The sequence below is a fragment of the Microcebus murinus genome, chromosome 14 (assembly GCF_040939455.1).
Source record: "Microcebus murinus isolate Inina chromosome 14, M.murinus_Inina_mat1.0, whole genome shotgun sequence".
In the NCBI taxonomy this organism is placed as follows: Eukaryota; Metazoa; Chordata; class Mammalia; order Primates; family Cheirogaleidae; genus Microcebus; species Microcebus murinus.
The window spans coordinates 31163226-31180240 of record NC_134117.1 but is presented as its reverse complement, the minus strand read 5'-3'; the positions used below and the strand labels follow the sequence as shown (position 1 = coordinate 31180240).

The 17015-nt window shown below is 39.3% G+C and overlaps 1 pseudogene; it reads left to right on the top strand.

Annotated features, from left to right (window-relative positions):
- Positions 1–8808: 8808 nt before the first annotated feature.
- On the top strand, positions 8809–9366 carry LOC109729435 (putative coiled-coil-helix-coiled-coil-helix domain-containing protein CHCHD2P9, mitochondrial; annotated as a pseudogene).
- Positions 9367–17015: the final 7649 nt, after the last annotated feature.

Genomic DNA, 17015 nt, shown 5'->3' with positions numbered 1-17015 from the left:
TTTTACAGAAACAGAGTCTTGCTATATCATGCAGGCTGGACTGGAACTCCTGGGCTCAAGTGATCCTCCTGCCTCAGCTTCCCAAATAGCTGGGACTACAGGCATGCACCACTGCACCTGGCTCTAAGTCAAATTTTAAAAAGAAGTAAAGGGACTCAGAAGTTTGGCAAAATAAATTTATACTGGAAAACTGTAAAGATGTGGGGAAAAATGTTTTGCCATGATTCACCTTAAAAAATTCCCTCAGTCATACATGGATTGGAATACATTCAAAGCAAAGGCAATTCATTATTTCACCCCCTTACCCTCTCACCCCCACCCCAAAGTCCTAGAACTACAGTCTCTTTAAGAACATTGGTATGAATATTTTTGTTATCTTCCTTCTCTAGTATTTTCAGAAACTTAACACATGCTGGACGTGGCAGGTGCGATTCTAATTTTAATGTGAGTGGGAGTCTGCCTAGCCAACTATTTCAGAAGGGCTTTGAGAATTGTATCAGAGCATCAAGCTGGTCTGGTCATTGTGCTGCCTGAACAACAGCCCATTTGGGCATAAGCCCGTTGAGTGTCAGCTTCATCCTGGCCAGTTAAACCCCTGTGAGCTATGAGTGATTAAAAATAAAGAAAAAAATTAGCACCTGCTCCAGCTTTGGCAAGAACCCTAAAATAGAGCAACCATGTCTCATGAAAGTTGAACGTCAGTGTTTACAGCTGCTTGCTTCCTTATCAAAAATCAATTTCTGTCTTTATTTATTTATTTATTTATTAGAGACAGGGTCTCACTCTATGGCCCAGGCTTAAGTGCAGTGGTGTGATCACAGCTAACTGCAGCCTCAAACTTCTGGGCTCAAGTGATCCTCCTACCTCAGTCTCCTGAGTAGCTAGGAATACATAGATGTGCCATCACACCCAGCTAATTTTTTTTTAAATTTTTGTAGAGGTGGGGTCTTGCTATGTTGCTCAGACTGGTCTTGAATTCCAGGCCTCAAGCGATCCTCCCACCCTGGCCTCCCAAAGTGCTGGGATAATAGGCATGAGCTGCCATACCTGGCCAATTTCTGTCTATTATATAATATAAATAGGGTGGTCATCTCCTCTTGCTAATTAATCAATTTTCTTCCTGACTGAAGGAATCTTTCTGAGCACTTTTGTGTAAATTTGGAGCCAATGGGAAGGTTTTATTTTGTTTTTTTCCTGTCAAAAGCCACTGACCCACTAAAAAGAAGGAATCTACTTGTAAGATAAAATTGTTTTCAGTTGGCCATTTTTAAAAGTTAGCACAGAACTTACTGTTCCTTGTTTTTGTTTTCTTTCCCAGGCGACCTGCAGAAGAATGGATAAAAAATATACACAGGAACATAAAACTTTTTTCAGTAGAGACAGTAGTCAATAAAAATGGGCTTCAATTTGGTATATAACAGAGAGAGAGAGAGAGAGAGAGAGAGAGAGAGAGAGAAAGAAAGTGGAAGAGAGGGAAAGGGGACAAGAGAGAGAAATAGAGAGTTAATGAGAGATGTGTAGTCAAAGATGGGAAAAGATAAAAGCTGACCCCTGGTTCAGACCACTTGCACAGCCTTAGTCCCTGAACTACCTACATTCTAACCATGCAAATGCCACACCTCTTTACCTGGGTCCATGAGCTTCCTGAACACCTAGTCTATTCCGTCCGGTCCCTGATACCCTGATAAAACCAACTCCAGGGTCTTATTTCCCCATAGTTGTTTCAACTCTCTCAAGAATAATGAGCATACTCAAGGAGAATCTATCTACAGTATGTTATCCATCTTAATTTTCCATATTTTTTCTAGAGTGCATGCAGTTTTATTGGTTGCATCTTGTCTGGCTCATTTTTAGGAATCCAGAAAAAGTATTTAATACATTACCTAGCACTCTAAATTCATCCATTCAACAGCATTTCCTGTTTTCCTGTTAAATGTCATCTGGGATATTGAGAACAATTGGACTCGAGAGGGCATTTCTCACCTCCTATAACATAATTCTCTAGTAACCAGACCATTAGTCATGCTGTCAAAATATCTTGTACGCAGTCCTATTATTTCTTTTATTTAAGTAAATGTAAATTGTCAATAGTGAAGTTAGCTAAGCAGAATATATTTTAAAGGGGGAAAAAATCTGTTCCTTAAACTCCACCCACAGAAAATAGGATTTTTTAGAATGTATTTTTCAAGCAGTTTGATTTGACATGTAAAGGAAGAAACAAATATTTTAAAATTAGTTCTGAAAAACAACAAGGTAATTGTAAGTCATCATTAAAGTAAACTTCATTCACTTCCTTCCTTCCACCTCCCTTTCAAATACCCTCATCCATTCTCCCAGTGTCTCTTGGTAAAAAGCACTATGCAGAGAGAGAAGCTAAGAATAGATACATGAATTTTAAAGTCTATGAACTCAGTCACTTATCTTCCTTCTGCCTTCCGTTTGGTTTAGGCAGGGACTCAGAAGTCAGCTTCCAGCATGCATCTCTATCACTGGTCTCAGAAGCTTCCAGTTATATTAGATAATCCTTTTATGGCCTGGCATTCTTAGTGTCAAATACAATTACTGGTTAATCTGATGGCTGTCTCCTCTCATAAAGAAAGTTTTTACAAGACTTGCCAAGACCAGATGAAGACTAGACCAGATCTAGCCTCAGAGCTCTCGGCTCCTTCCTGGCTCTTCACTGGTTCTGACAGTGACGCCCGGGCAGCACTCTCAGCAGGCCTGGGTGAGGGGGGACCCCTGCCCTGGTTCTGTTTGCATTCGGAACTTTAAGTCCAGAAGTAAAGCCAAAACTTTTTATGAATACTGTTATGAAACCAGTTAATTTTCTGATCCATCACAGGGACAACAGAGTGAAAACTCATGCCACATCTCTGCTCAAAATTCTCCAGTGGTTGCCCATTTCATTCTGAGCAAGGCCAAAGTTCAGTGGTTTACAGGCCTGGCCAATGCGTTCCCACCCCACTTGGTTAACTCTTTAATCTCCCCTTGCTTTGCTTTCTCTATAGCCTACTTGCTGACCTACTTGCTGTTCCTCTTGCATCTCAATATAAATATTAAAGGGATACAAATGTTTTATTATGTGGATACCTTGTATAATGCTTAAGTCAGGGCTCTTAGGTGTGACTTAAGGTGTGCCCATCACCTGAATAATGTTCGTTCTACCCGATAGGTAAGTTTTTATCCCTCACCCACCTCCCAGCCACTCCTCTTCTTGGTTTCCAATGTCCTTTACTTCTCTTTGTGCCCACTGTTTAGCACCCACTTATTAGTGAGAACATGTAGTGTTTGATTTTCCATTCCTGAGATGCTTCACTTAGATAATGGTCTCTAGTTCCATCCAAGTTGCTGCAAAAAACATTATTGCATTCCTTTTTATGACTGAGCAGTACTCTATGGTGTGTGTGTGTGTGTACCACATTTTCTTTTTTTTGAGACAGAGATTTACTCTGTTGCCTGAGCTAGAGAGCCATGGTGTCAGCCTAGCTCACAACAACCTCAAACTCCTAGGCTCAAGTGATCCTCCTGCCTCAGCCTCCCGAGTAGTTGGGACTACAGGCATATGCCACCATGCCCGGCTAATTTTTTCTATATATTTTTAGCTGTCCAATTAATTTCTTTCTATTTTTAGTAGAGACAGATCTTGCTCTTGCTCGGGCTGGTTTCGAACTTCTGACCTTCAGCGATCCACCCACCTCAGCCTCCCAGAATGCTGGGATTACAGGTGTGAGCCACCACGCCTGTCCTACCACATTTTCTTTATCCACTCATAAATTGAAGAGCACTTAGGTTGATTCCACATCTTTACAACTGTCAATTGTGCTGTGATAAACATTTGAGTAGAGGTGTTTTTTTTTTTTTTTTTAATGACTTATTTTCCTTTAGGTAGATACTCAGAAGTGGGATTAGTGGGTTGAGTGGTAGATCTACTTTTAGTTCTTTAAGGAATCTCCATACTGTTTTCCATAGAGGTTGTACTAACTTGCAGTCCCACTAACAGTGTGTAAGTGTTCCTTTCTCTCTGAATTCATGCCAGCATCTATTGTCTTTTGGCTTTTTAATAATGGCCATTCTGACAAGCATAAGGTGGTATCTCATTGTGGTTTTAATTTGCATTTCTCTGATGATTAGTGATGTTGAACATTTTTTCATATGTTTGTTGGCAGTCTCTCTGTCTTCTTTCAAAAAATTCTGTTCATGTCATTTTCTCACTTTTTGATGGGGTTGTTTGTTTTCTTCTGAACTGATTTGGTTGAGTTCTTCATAGATTCTGGCAATTAGACCTTTGTCAGATGTATAGTTTGTGAGTATTTACTCCCATTCTGTGGGTTGTCTGTTTACTCTGTTCATAATTTCCTTTGCTGTGCAGAAGCTTTTTAATTTAATTAAGTCCCATTTATTTATTTTTATTGTTGCTGTATTTGTCTTTGGGTTCTTAGTCACAAATTCTTTGGCTAGGCCAATGTCTAGAAGAGTTTTTCCTATATTTTTTCCAGAAATTTTATGGTTTCATACTTTACATTTAAGTCTTTTTCCAAGTTGAATTAATTTTTATATATGGCAAGAGACGGGGGTCCTGTTTCATTCTTCTGCATGTGGCTATCCTTTCCTCCCAGTACCATTTATTGAATGGTGTATGCCTTTCCTCAATGTATTTTGTTGTCTTCTTTGTCAAAGATCAGTTGCTTGTAGGTAGATTGTTTTATTTCTGAGTTCTCCATTCTATTCCATTGGTCATTCTATTCCATTGGTCTATGTCTCTACTTTTATACCAGTACTGTGCTGTTTTGGTTATTATAGCCTCGTAGTATACTTTGAAGTCAGGTACTTTGAAGTCTGGGACGTCTCCAGATTTCTTCTTTTTGCTTAAGATGCTTTGGCTATTTGTGCTCTTTTTTGGTTCCTAATAAAGCTTATGGTCATTTTTTCTATATTTGTGAAATATGATGTTGGTATTTTGATGGGGATTGCATTGAATCTGTAAATCACTTTGGGCAGAATAGACATTTTAACAATGTTGATTCTGCCATAGCAAGGGATGGCTTCCCACTTGTTTATATCATCTATGATTTCTTTATCAATATTTTGTAGTTCTCCTTGTAGAAATCTTTCACCTTCTTGGTTAAGTATATTCCTAGGTATTTTATTTTCTTTAGCTACCATAAATGGTATTGAGTTCTTGATTTGATTCTCAGCTTGACTGTTATTAGTAATCTTTTGATTTTCATCTTAATTTCATCATTGACCTAGGGATCATTCAGCATGATATCTGAGTGCCAACACTTGCTTGCTTTTGGTTTCCACTTGCAGGGACTATTTTTTCCATCCCATTACCTTGAGTCTGTGTGAGCCCTTGCAACTTAGATGTGTTTCTTGGAGACAGTGTGTAATTGGGTTGTGGTTTTTCATCCATTCAGCCAGTCTATGTCTTTTAAATGGGGAATTAAGATCATTCACGTTCAGTGTTACTATTGATTTGTGGGATACTGTTCTGTTCCTCATGTTGGATGATACCTTGTTCTTTTGTTTCCTCTCTTGTGCTATTGTTTTATAATAGCTATGAGCTTTAACTTTGGGGTAATTTTACACTGGTGAGTATCTGTTGTGCTTTTCCATGTATAGTAATACATTTTTTGAGCATTTTCTGTAGGGCAGGCCTAGTAGTGTTTGCTACTGGAAAGTAGTGTTTGCTATTTTAGTGTTTGCTTATCTGGAAAAGTGTTTATTTCTCCATCACTTATTAAACTTAGTTTTGCAGGATACTAAATTCTTGGCTGGCAGTTGTTCTGTTTAAGAAGACTAAAAATGGGGCCCCAATTCCTTCTGGCTTGTAAGGTCTCTGCTGAGAATTCTGCTGTTAGCCTGATGGGTTTTCCTTTGTAGGTCAGTTGTCAGCATCTGAATCTTTTACTCACTACAGGGTCTTTTCATTTGCTATCTCTTCTGTCTAGAATGCTGTTCTCCCAGGTATCCACAGGCTCACTTCCTCAATTCCTTGCAGTCTCTGCTCAAATTTCACTTTGTCAGTGACCTTCTTTGACCCTTCATAAAACAGTAGCAACCCACTCCCACCCCACTGTTACCCATTATTTTTAAAATAGCTTTATTGAAGTATAATATAATGATGCGCATCTCATACAATTCACCCACTTAAAGTATACAATGGACTTTTAGTATAATCACAGAGTTGTACATCCATCACCATTCAATTGCAGAACATTTTTATCACCCCAAAAAGAAACCCTGCACCCTTTGGTCATCACCACCATAGCAAACCACTAATCACATCTTCTTTCAGTTTCATAATTTGCTTATTCTGGACTTTTCATATAAATGGAATTACACAATATGTAATCCTTTGTGACTGGCTTCTTTCATTTTACATAATGTTTTCAAGAGCATCCAGGTTGTGGCGTATATCAGTACTTCATTGCTTCTTCTTGGCAGATAATATTCCATAGTATGGATATACCACATTTTATATTTTATATAGTGTGGATATACCACATTTCTTCATTTATCAGTAGGTGGATCTTTGAGTTGTTTCAATGTTTTGGCTATTATGAACAATGGTGTTAAGAACATTTGTGAACAAATTTTTGTGTAGATATATGTTATCATTTTTCTTGGGTATATACCTAGAAGTTGGATCTCCATCATTTTTATTCTGCTTTATTTGAGCACTTATTAGCATCTGATATATTATATATTTCCTTATTTTCTGGTTTATTGCCTGCCCTTCTTCTACTAAAATATAAGCTCCCTGAATACAGGTTCTTGGTCTATTTTGTTCACTTCTTAGAACAGTGCCTGGAACTAGTAGCCATGCAACAAATACACAGTGTATGAATTATTCAGAGAATGCTAAAATTAGGGCAGATTTAGTGGGAAAACCTAATAATTCAGTAAACCAATTGTGTGTACATTAAAATTCAGTTTGTGGGAAGAGGTTTGGAATGACAATTTTCAGGGAAGTAAGAAAATTTCCAGAGCTGACACCAGCCTGTGCCTTAGTCAAGTTACTTCCCTGTGGTTTCAGTTCTTTCCCCATAAAATGTTGTATCTATGTGAAACTGGAACATACACACTATCCAGGTGTCTTATTTGGCATATCAACATTTATAGTCTATTTGGACAATAATTATACTATTGCTGATTTAAATCTCTTTTCTATTTCATCAAATATAGTAGGTTGGGCTTTGAAAAAAATGAAAACTATCTCTTAATTACTTTAAATTTCTATGGCATAGGTATTAACTGGAAGACTAAAATAAATCATATCAACATAGTATATTTATTTATTTATTTTTGCTTTAGTATGTCTCAGTTTCATGTGGGTACAAAATGTATCCATTAGCAGACATGAAGAGGAAATTAGTTGGGTGGGGAAGAAAAACCTCATTCAGACCCTTTGGCTGTGGCTGATGCTGTATGGAACTGCAGTCTACATCCCAAGTGCTCACTCTTAGACGCTGCTACCTCTTCTTACGTTTTCCATTGTCTTCATACACTGAAGGGTTGCCTAAAATCAGACAAGTTTCTCTATCATTTCTTTATCCGGGAAGTTTATTCCTTGATTTGGCATAATTCCTCAAGTGTTGGGGAGCAGGGGAGTAAGAGGGCTGAAAAGTCTTTTTCTTCTCCTATTTTTTGTTTTGTTTTTGTTTTTGAGACAAGGTCTCTCTCTGTCACTCAGGCTGGAGTGCAGTAGTACGATGACAGCTCACTGTAACCTTGAACTCCTGTGCTCAAGCGATCCTCCTGCCTCGGCTTCAGAGTAGCTGGGACTACAGGGGCACTCCACCACGCCCTGGCTTCTTCTCCTTTTGAAATCCTGTTATTGGGCAAGCTGCATGTTTTGTCTCCCTTGTACCTCAGTGTCCTCCATTAGGAAGACCGTGGGTTTAGAGTTTAGAACCCAGTGTCTTTCGAGTTGAGCTTGAACGTCTGCAGAAGTTCGAGCAAACCAAAGCAGACAAGAAGCCAAGGGAATGAGACGTTCCTTTGTACAGAGGCCTTGTTTTTGCTGGAGAGATATGCTTGCAAAATCACTGGCTATGTTCCTGGACCAAATACTCCAAAATGTACTTTGTCAGGAGAATTTTCTGTGATTAAGTCCCAGGGACAATTTTATATAATCTGCTTGCTACATGATTTTAAGAAAGCATTTTTGGGAGAGCAGAATGGACCTGGGAAGTAATACACAAATGCCTCATTCAACATGTATTTGTTTGTCTATGACGGGCCAGGCTCTGAACAGGAGGGGTTAATGTTTTCTCACCTACCCTGCCCTAGGTCTCTATGACATAGGTGTCCCTGGTTTGGTCTGCTTTACAAACAAGGATATGGAGGCTTAGAGATGTTAAACAATTATCTTAGCTAGGATTATACAGGTACAAAGACTTGACATTCTTTTCACCCTATAAAATTCACTCCAATTACATAGATTAATATATTCATGATGGATCGAGAATGTTATCTTTGCAAGTGAAGTGCACAATATACATTGGGAGGTAATAGATGCTAATAATTACAACAGTTCCTTTCAGAAGCAAAAAAGAAGATACTTTGTCCCCTATAACCAGAGGATTTTATGAGGAATTGAAAAATCTGAACGAATTCCTTTATTTTCAGTTACCAAATATAAATCAGAGAGCAGTTCTTTAAAAAGAAAAAAACAACTCTTGTGAAGTTTGGAAACTCTGAGAGGTAGTTTCAAGAGTAGGTAGGCCAAAGCCACTGGGCTCTTCACAGATCTTCACAGTTCTAGACTCCAAACCCTCTATCCCCCTGCCCCCAGCACTTGCAATGCCACATGGAAACCGAAGTTACGTCCCCCCTTGAGCCAGCCAGGCACCTCGGATAAGAACTGCACCCAGGCCAGCACCAGCAGCTCAGCCAGCGGCTGCGCGACCGTCTGCAGTTGGCTCACCTGCCACTGCGCCCGGCGGCCAGCTCTCAGGTCTCGTGGCCCAGATGGCGACCACTGCAGCAGGTGTGGCTGTGGGCACTGCAGTCGGGCACACACTGGGTCCTGCCACCGCTGGGGCGTCAGTGGAGGACGGATGTAATGCTGAGCCCTCCAACCCTGATGTCACTTACCAGGAGCCTCAGGGAAGCCCGCAGGCACAGCAGCAGCAGGTGGGCCCTTGCTTCTATGAGATAAAACAGTTTTTGGACTGTGCCTAGCACCAGAGCGACCAAAAACTCTGTGAGGGTTTCAGTGAAGGGCTGAAACAGTGCAGACTTGCAAACGGATTATTCTTATCACGAAGTTCAAATGGAAGAAATGGAAAAATCAGCTCTCAAGAGCAAGTTAATGTAGTCATTGATAGTGAAAGTATGAAGTGTAAAACCATCAGTTAAACCTCTCCTCTGTCATTTGATAGCTTCCTTGCTTCAGAACTACAGTGGACGAGGGTGTTCTTACTGTGTAGTTCATTGAGATGATAAAGAATTGGGGCTGGGCAAATGTTGGTGTGGCCTCCTTAAACGAGCTATTGTGATGTTATTTGTGAGATAATTAGGATAAAGTGATTTCCTTCCAAAAAGAAAGAAAGAAAATTTAGGTAAATAAATTTATTCACATTTTGTTACAGGATGGGGGAGGCTCCGAATATTAAATAAATGCTTCCTTCCCCCTCCATCTAGAAGTGACTAATAGACAATTTTCCTAATATGAAATCAGTTAAGCGTATGACCAGGGCACTGCATGTTACCTAAATTCCTGAGCTCTCAGTCCTCATCTGTACAGTATGCAGATTCAACAGGAAGATTTTGGGGCTAGTTCTTCTCCACAGCCCTTTAGTGAGATCCTGTGATATAAATCACCCTTATAAAATAATTTTGTAAAATCCTAAGGAAAAAAAAGATCGACTGTAAACTAGTTGAATCTATTGGTCAGAAACAATAGAACCAGCTCTTGGTACTATAAAAAAGAAGCTCTGGGAATTGTAGAAAATGTAGGATGAAAGAATAAATCTTAGAAAAGAACAGAGATTTCAGAGGCTTTAGGTGGTAGAAACAAAAAAAAGCATTACCCTTTGAGATAAGTAGGTTTGACTATTTTTAGCCCTATTAAAATTTTTCCTGCTCTGCTCCACTCAAGTTTCAGAGAGGAAGCATTTGAATGATTTAATCTCATACTTCTGCCCTCCTCGCCTTGGTCAAGGGAGGGACACTCTAGTGTATGGTGGATCGGTGTTATTTCTGATTGGAAGTGAACACTGGTTCCCCCAAGCAAAAGTTGGGTGTCGTTACCAGGAGAAGGGAGTGGAGGCTGGGCAGGCAAAAACAACAGATGTCCGCGAACCCCATGTCAGGAATGTGGCTTCTCCATACCCCTTGGAGGGATCTATGACATGGGTTTGAGGCTAGGGACAGATACAAACCACGAATAGACACGAAGATAAACCCTGGATCAAAGCTCTGACCCACGCCAGGAAGGGGCAGGCCTGAGCCAAGGGAGGCAGATGACAGAGAGGGCACTTGGAGCTGCAAGGGGAGAGCAGCTGTATTTTCTGATCTGCACTTCATCTAGCCGCCTGCACCGAGAATGCACCACACGGTCAGTGGAATGGAATGCGGGGCAGACAGCAGCCCCGCAGAGGCACACAGAAACCTGATACAATGGCTTCGGCCTAATGCGCAATTCCTCGTGGGGTCCAACAGCATAAGGCTGGCCAGGCAGGGTCAGAGGGCAAGCCCAGCCAAGACGGAGTGGTACCTACAGCACATGTAGGTGAGACCAGAGAGGTTAGCTGAGGCAGGGAGAAACTGCCCCAATCTCTTTCCTAAGTTGGGGCTCCCCCCGCCGGCACCTGAAAGGGGTCCTGGTTTAGGTTGGATGGTTCCCTCACTCCAGGGAGGGTAGAAGAAACTACCGCGATTGATGCATGACTTACAGGCGCATTGGCAGCCTACAGCGGGGCCAAACGAGCACTATCAGAGTCAAGAGGTCAGTTTGAGACTATGGTCAAGAATGAGGCAAGAGACCAGGAGCTGAGATCAGTAACAGGTCTGCAAACGGTGGGAAGCAGGATGGCCCGTGAGAAAGTTCAGAATATAGACTGAAGGGCCCAAGGGACCAAAGCCTTGCTCTCATTGGGTGCTGGTCACATGACAGGAGGCCCCAACAGCCAATCAGATCATTTACTAGCATAGAGCTGGGCTGGAAGAGAATAGGAAACCTGGTCCAGAGAGGTCAGTCACTGCAATGAACTGCAGGCAGGGTAGGGGTCCGGAGGGAAGAATCCAGAGTCTCAGAGTCAGAGAGCCAGCCAGGTGGGCGTTAGCCAGGAAGATAGACCTCTGTTCCCAGTACAGGTATCCTCTGAGTGAGGACACCAGATCGTTGGACTTGGCAGTTATGTTTATCAAATGTGAGCCATTATCTAACTGGGCAAGTGTACATACTTAAAAGAGAGGAGATGTTTCCATAAAACAGTGGTTCTCAGCCATGACTATACCTTGTAATCACCTGGGATTTAAATAGGTTGATGCCTTGGCTCCGCCAGTAGTCTAGTTTTTTCACTCTGAGGTGCAGCCTGAACTTCACAAGGTTTTAAAAGTTCCCCGGGTGTTCCCAGTGAGCACTCAGGGCTGAGAATAGCATTGCCCCAATGACCATTCCTCAGGACACTGGCACAGCAGGTTTTCATTGAAAACTAGGTTTCTCTTCCAAAAAAATCTAGGAAGTAATACATAATGTATACAATGTTCTTTTGGAGATTTAACAACTTCTGAGGAGTTTTTCAGTAAAATAGCCTATTTTCACCCTGTATTAAGACAACATTTGTGTCCAATAGAATGCCCAGATATTAAGCATATGGTTCAATGAATTTCAACAAATGTATACACTGTACAATTGGTGAATATGGATGAAGGGAATACAGGAGTTCATTGTTCTAGCTTGGCAACTCTTTTGTAAGTTGAACAGAATATATATCAACATTAAAATTTACAAAAAAGTATACACTTGTGTTACCATCACTCAAATCAAGAGAGAGAACATTTTCATCACCCGGTGAAATTTCCATGTGTTCTTTCCAGTTGCCCCTAGACCAAGGGTGGGGAAACTTTTCATGCTGGAAGACCACATTAATTTAGCTATAATCAAAGAAGGCGAAATTCAAGAAACTCAGTTAGATATACTTAAAAATGTACATTACTTTGGAAAAATCTATCTACAATGTACTTAATAATTTCAAAAAGATGAAAACTACTTGTTAATTTTCAGGTTAACTAATCTTTAAATGACTTTGTTGTGTCTGCTTTTTGTTGGAAAGCCTTTGAATTGAGGTCCGCAGTTTCAGCTGATCCTTTAGATGGGCATCAGTCATCTGTGACCTTTAGGGCATCTTGATTTGGGTTAGGTAGGAGAATGTAGATTTGCAGCAATAAGTGATTGAAAAGCATGAAAGCATTTTTCAGGCATGTTGCCAAAGGTGTGGGTATTCTACTGTATTTTTCCATATTTCAATTGCATCTTTCTTAGCATCAAACAAAGACTTTAAAATGTCATCTACTGAGAACTCAGTCAAGTCCATCTGTAGTTCTTTAGGTGATTGGCGATGTCAACTAGGTGAGGCTAAAATGCTAATTTGAGTGTGATGTCATGATTCTCAAAGCCAGTGACCTTTCTTGTATTCTTCTATTAATAGATCTATAACAGCTGCATATTCTTCAAATGATTCACATATATCATCCTGCTCATCAGTGACTTTTGCTAACTGGGGAAAATGTTCAACCAAAATTTCCTTTTGAAGAAGTGTTTGAAAGAAGCTTGTTTTGAAATGCTTGGATTTTTTGCCACATATCATATATAGATGTAGTGTTACCTTGCAAAGAAATATTCAAGTCGTTTTGATTTGATATATCACACAGAAATGCTATATTCCTATAGAAATATTCCTTTAATAATTCACATTGCTGATTCTGTTCTTCATAAAATTGAACTAACTGTTCTCACAGAGATATTTTAGGTCATTAAATATGAAATGTCCGATTTGGAATCAAAAGTGTAGTTTATCATATCTCAAACAAGAAGCAGTAGTTTATTATATCTCAAACAAAAAGCAGTACAGTTAATCAAATATGCACCTAAACTATCCACACAGTTTTGCCATCTTAATGGTAGCTTGTTTATGCCAGCCGTGAAGAAGCCTGGAGAGCGAGTGGCGGTGAAATTGCAAAAGGCGTTTTCCACGGCTTGTTGAGAATGGAATATTTTTCCTTGGAAGAAGTGGTCCAAAGCCTGGAAGAAGTGGTCGTCAGATGGTGTAAAGGCTGGTGAATACAGTGGATGACAGGGTTTCTAAGCCCAGCCTCTGTAGTTTGAGCAGCGTTGTGTGTGCGACATGTGGTTGAGCGTTGTCTTGTGAGAGGATTGGGCCGTCTCTATTGACCAGTCTCAGCTGCTTAATAGCAAGTGTCCTCATCGTTTCATCCAGATGATTGTCAAAGACATTCATTATAATCAATTGACCAGGTTTGATGGAGCTGTAGTGGATAATACCAGTGCTGGATCACCAAACAGACACTATTAGCTTTTTTTGATGAATAATCGGTTTGGGACTGTGGGCACTTCATCTTTATCCAGCCATTGTACCGAACATTTGAGATTGTCAAAAAGAATCCATTTTTCATCACACTTAACAATACAGTGTAGAAATGGTTTGCCTTTATGTTGTGACAGCAACGAAAGGCAAGCTTTGAGACAATTTCTCTTCTGACACTCGTTTAATTTGTGTGGAACCCATCTATCAAGCTTCTTTGCCTTGCTGATTTGTTTTAAATGGCCCAATATTGTTGAGATAGTAACGTCAAACCTTGCTGCTAATGCACGTGTAGGTTGAGATGGATTTGCTTCCACTACAGCTTTCAGCTCAGCGTTACCCACCTTGGTCTCAGGTTGCCCACGTGGCTCATTTTCAAAATTAAAATCACCATCAGAACTTCTTAAGCCATCAACATACTGTGTGTTCATTAGCCACATCCTTCCCAAACACTTCATTGATATTTTTAGCTGTCTGTGCTGCATTGGTTCCTTGATAGAACTCATATTCAAAAATAACACTAATTTTTGACTTATCTATCCATGGCTGCACAAAAATTGCTCTAAAAAATTTGAAAAATTTAAATATAATTATGGCTAACACCTGTCTCTGCAATTGCCAACACACTTTAGAATGGTACGACAAATCTACACTGAATACCTCATCCTTCAACTTTAGCATGTTATGAAAACTGACGATGCCGTGTTGCATTTGCACAAAAATAGTTTATAATACTTATAACTCGCTGCAAGGTGTCACTTAAAACAGTAGCTTTACCACAGACATTTTGTTGATACAAGACACAATGAAAAAAAAATGAGAGCGTCTGGATCTGTTAATACTTTTTAAATCTGTGCAATAAACTCTTTTTGTTTTCCTGTCATGGAAAGTGCACCATCTGTACATACACTCAGTAAATTTACGAAATTCAGTCCAACTTCACGACATTTATTTTGAAAACTGTTGAAGCTATGTATTCCCTGTGTTCTGTTTGCAAGAGTGCCCAAGACAAGTAACTCTTCATAGCAAAGAAAATCTTCTGTTATGACCCGAATGAAATATAAAACCTACACTGAGTCAGTAGTATCAGTTGATTCATCCAAAGCAATCGAATAACATTATTTTCCTTTTGAAGTATTGCATGAGGTTGTTCTGGTCAGTTGAAGGCTAATTCATGCTGCTGATCAGTTATGCTTCTTCCTGATAGAGGCAGTTGTTTGTACTTTGAAGCGTTATGGGGGTCTAAGAATCCTACAACTTTGACAATGCATTCTTTCACAATTTCTGCATCACTGAATGGCTTCCTCTTTTCTCCAAGTATATAAGCTATTAATATACACTTATTATACTATATGAGCTGCTTCAGTGACATTATTTCCAGGTGTTCTTGCTGCTTGAAAGAATTATCTTTGCTTTTGCTTTTCATCTTTTAATTTCTGCAATACAACCTCTCACACCTCTCCCTCTAATTTAAAATATTTGTGGTCCGTATGAGTGTTACAATGTTGGTGGCATAGAATTTCTTTAATGTAGATATAGCAATACCGCAAAGCAAGCATATCATCTTATCTTTGGCAGAAACAAAATAGTATTGCAATTTCCAATCCTCATTTAAAAATCTGGTTTTTTTTCCCCTTTAGCATTCTCTTGGTGGTCTTTGACATGATGGGCTGTTAAGCAGACACAATTAAGAAATACTGTCAAGCTGTGCAACTATTCACAAATTCCACTTCAAACAGAAACACAGCGCACTGTAGTCAAAAGCTAGTAACAGACTGGCGTGATCGACCCCCATAAACTCTCACCAACCAGCCTCATATGGTAGTGACACCAGTAGATAGGGGGAAGTTCGAACTAAATCATGAGCGTAGCAGCTGTCAACTTAGCCCTTAGGGCTTACCAATGCTCTAATTGTGCTGGTCAATCTGGGAAGATTATTTTGTTGAAACCTGCTATTTGGCATTTTAAATACGTTCATTTAAAAAGTAAAATAAAAATATAAAAGATGAACAAAAATGTATTAATAAAAATAAAAGGATTTGTTCTGTAAAATTTGGATTCAGTCAAGGGGCTGCACTTAAGAGCCTAAAAGGCCATATATGGCTTTAATGCCTCAGGTTCCTCACCCCTGCCCTAGACCCTCCTTAGAGGCAATCATTATTCTAAATGATTTTTATTACCACAGCTTAGTTTCAACTATTCTTTTATTTTATGTAAATGGTATCATATAGCAAGTACTAGTTTGTGCCTATTTCTTTCCCTTGGCTTCATGTTTCTGTTGATTTGTGAATCAATTGTTCATGTTTGTGAGGTTCATGTATGTTGTGGGAATCAGCAGTTCATTCTCATTGTAAGTAAAGCTGCTATGAACATTCTTTGTACCAGTCTTTTTGTGGACATACCCTTTCATTCCTCTCAGGTGCAGCAAGGTTTTCATTGTGTGTGTGTGTTAGATAATATATATAAATATACAGATGCTGAGAAGTCCATGTAGGAGTGGAATTTATTGTTGCCAGTAACTATTTATTTAGTGGCAAACTCTTTTCCAAAGCAGTTGTACAATTTTATATTCTGCCATCCATGTATCACAGCTGGTTCGTATCTCTGTGGATGCTTGGTATTTAAATCTTTTTTTAGTCATTGTAGTTGATGTGAAGTGGTACCTTTTTATGGTTTTAATTTGCATTTCCTTGATTACTGTTAAGCACCCTTTCTTGTGCTTATTGACCATTTACATATTTTTATGTGAATTATCTCATCAAATTTTTTTCCCTAATCTTTTTTAGTTTTGGCTTTTTGAATTGTGTTTTTATCATCGGTTTATAGGAGTTCTTTATATATTGTGGATATGAGTGCTTTGTCAGATATATATGTATTGTGAATATTTTCTCACACTCTGTAAATTGCCTTTTCGCTTTCTTTATTTGTTTTTATTTTTAAACTCTTTTAATTAGTTGGTGTTTTTAATTTTGCTGAAGTCAAATTTGTCCATTATTTTTATATCCTGCTAAAAACTCTTTGCCTACCTCAAGGTCATGAAAATATTTTCTTTCCTACATCTTCTTCTAGTGGTTTAATAGTTTTAGCTTCCACGTTTAGGTTAATCACCCATGAATAACAACTGATTTTGTATTTTGTATGATCGTTTAACCCAGAATTTCTCAAACATTTGTGGCCATAAAATCTATTTTCCTACCTAACACATATCTCCATCCCCCAAAACTAACATAAAACACACTGAGAAATGGGTGTTTCCCTAGAGGAATCTGTATAACAATGCAAACTAATAAATATGTCTGGCTACCCATCAAATGCACTTAGTACAATCTGGGCCAAATAAACAAGATGCAAAAGACAGAGGTTGTAGTAGATTTTGACATACCTGGGATAAACTGTTTTCAATTAAGCCCAAAGCCATAAATATTCAAAGCATCAAAAATTAGCAAGTACCAACTAACC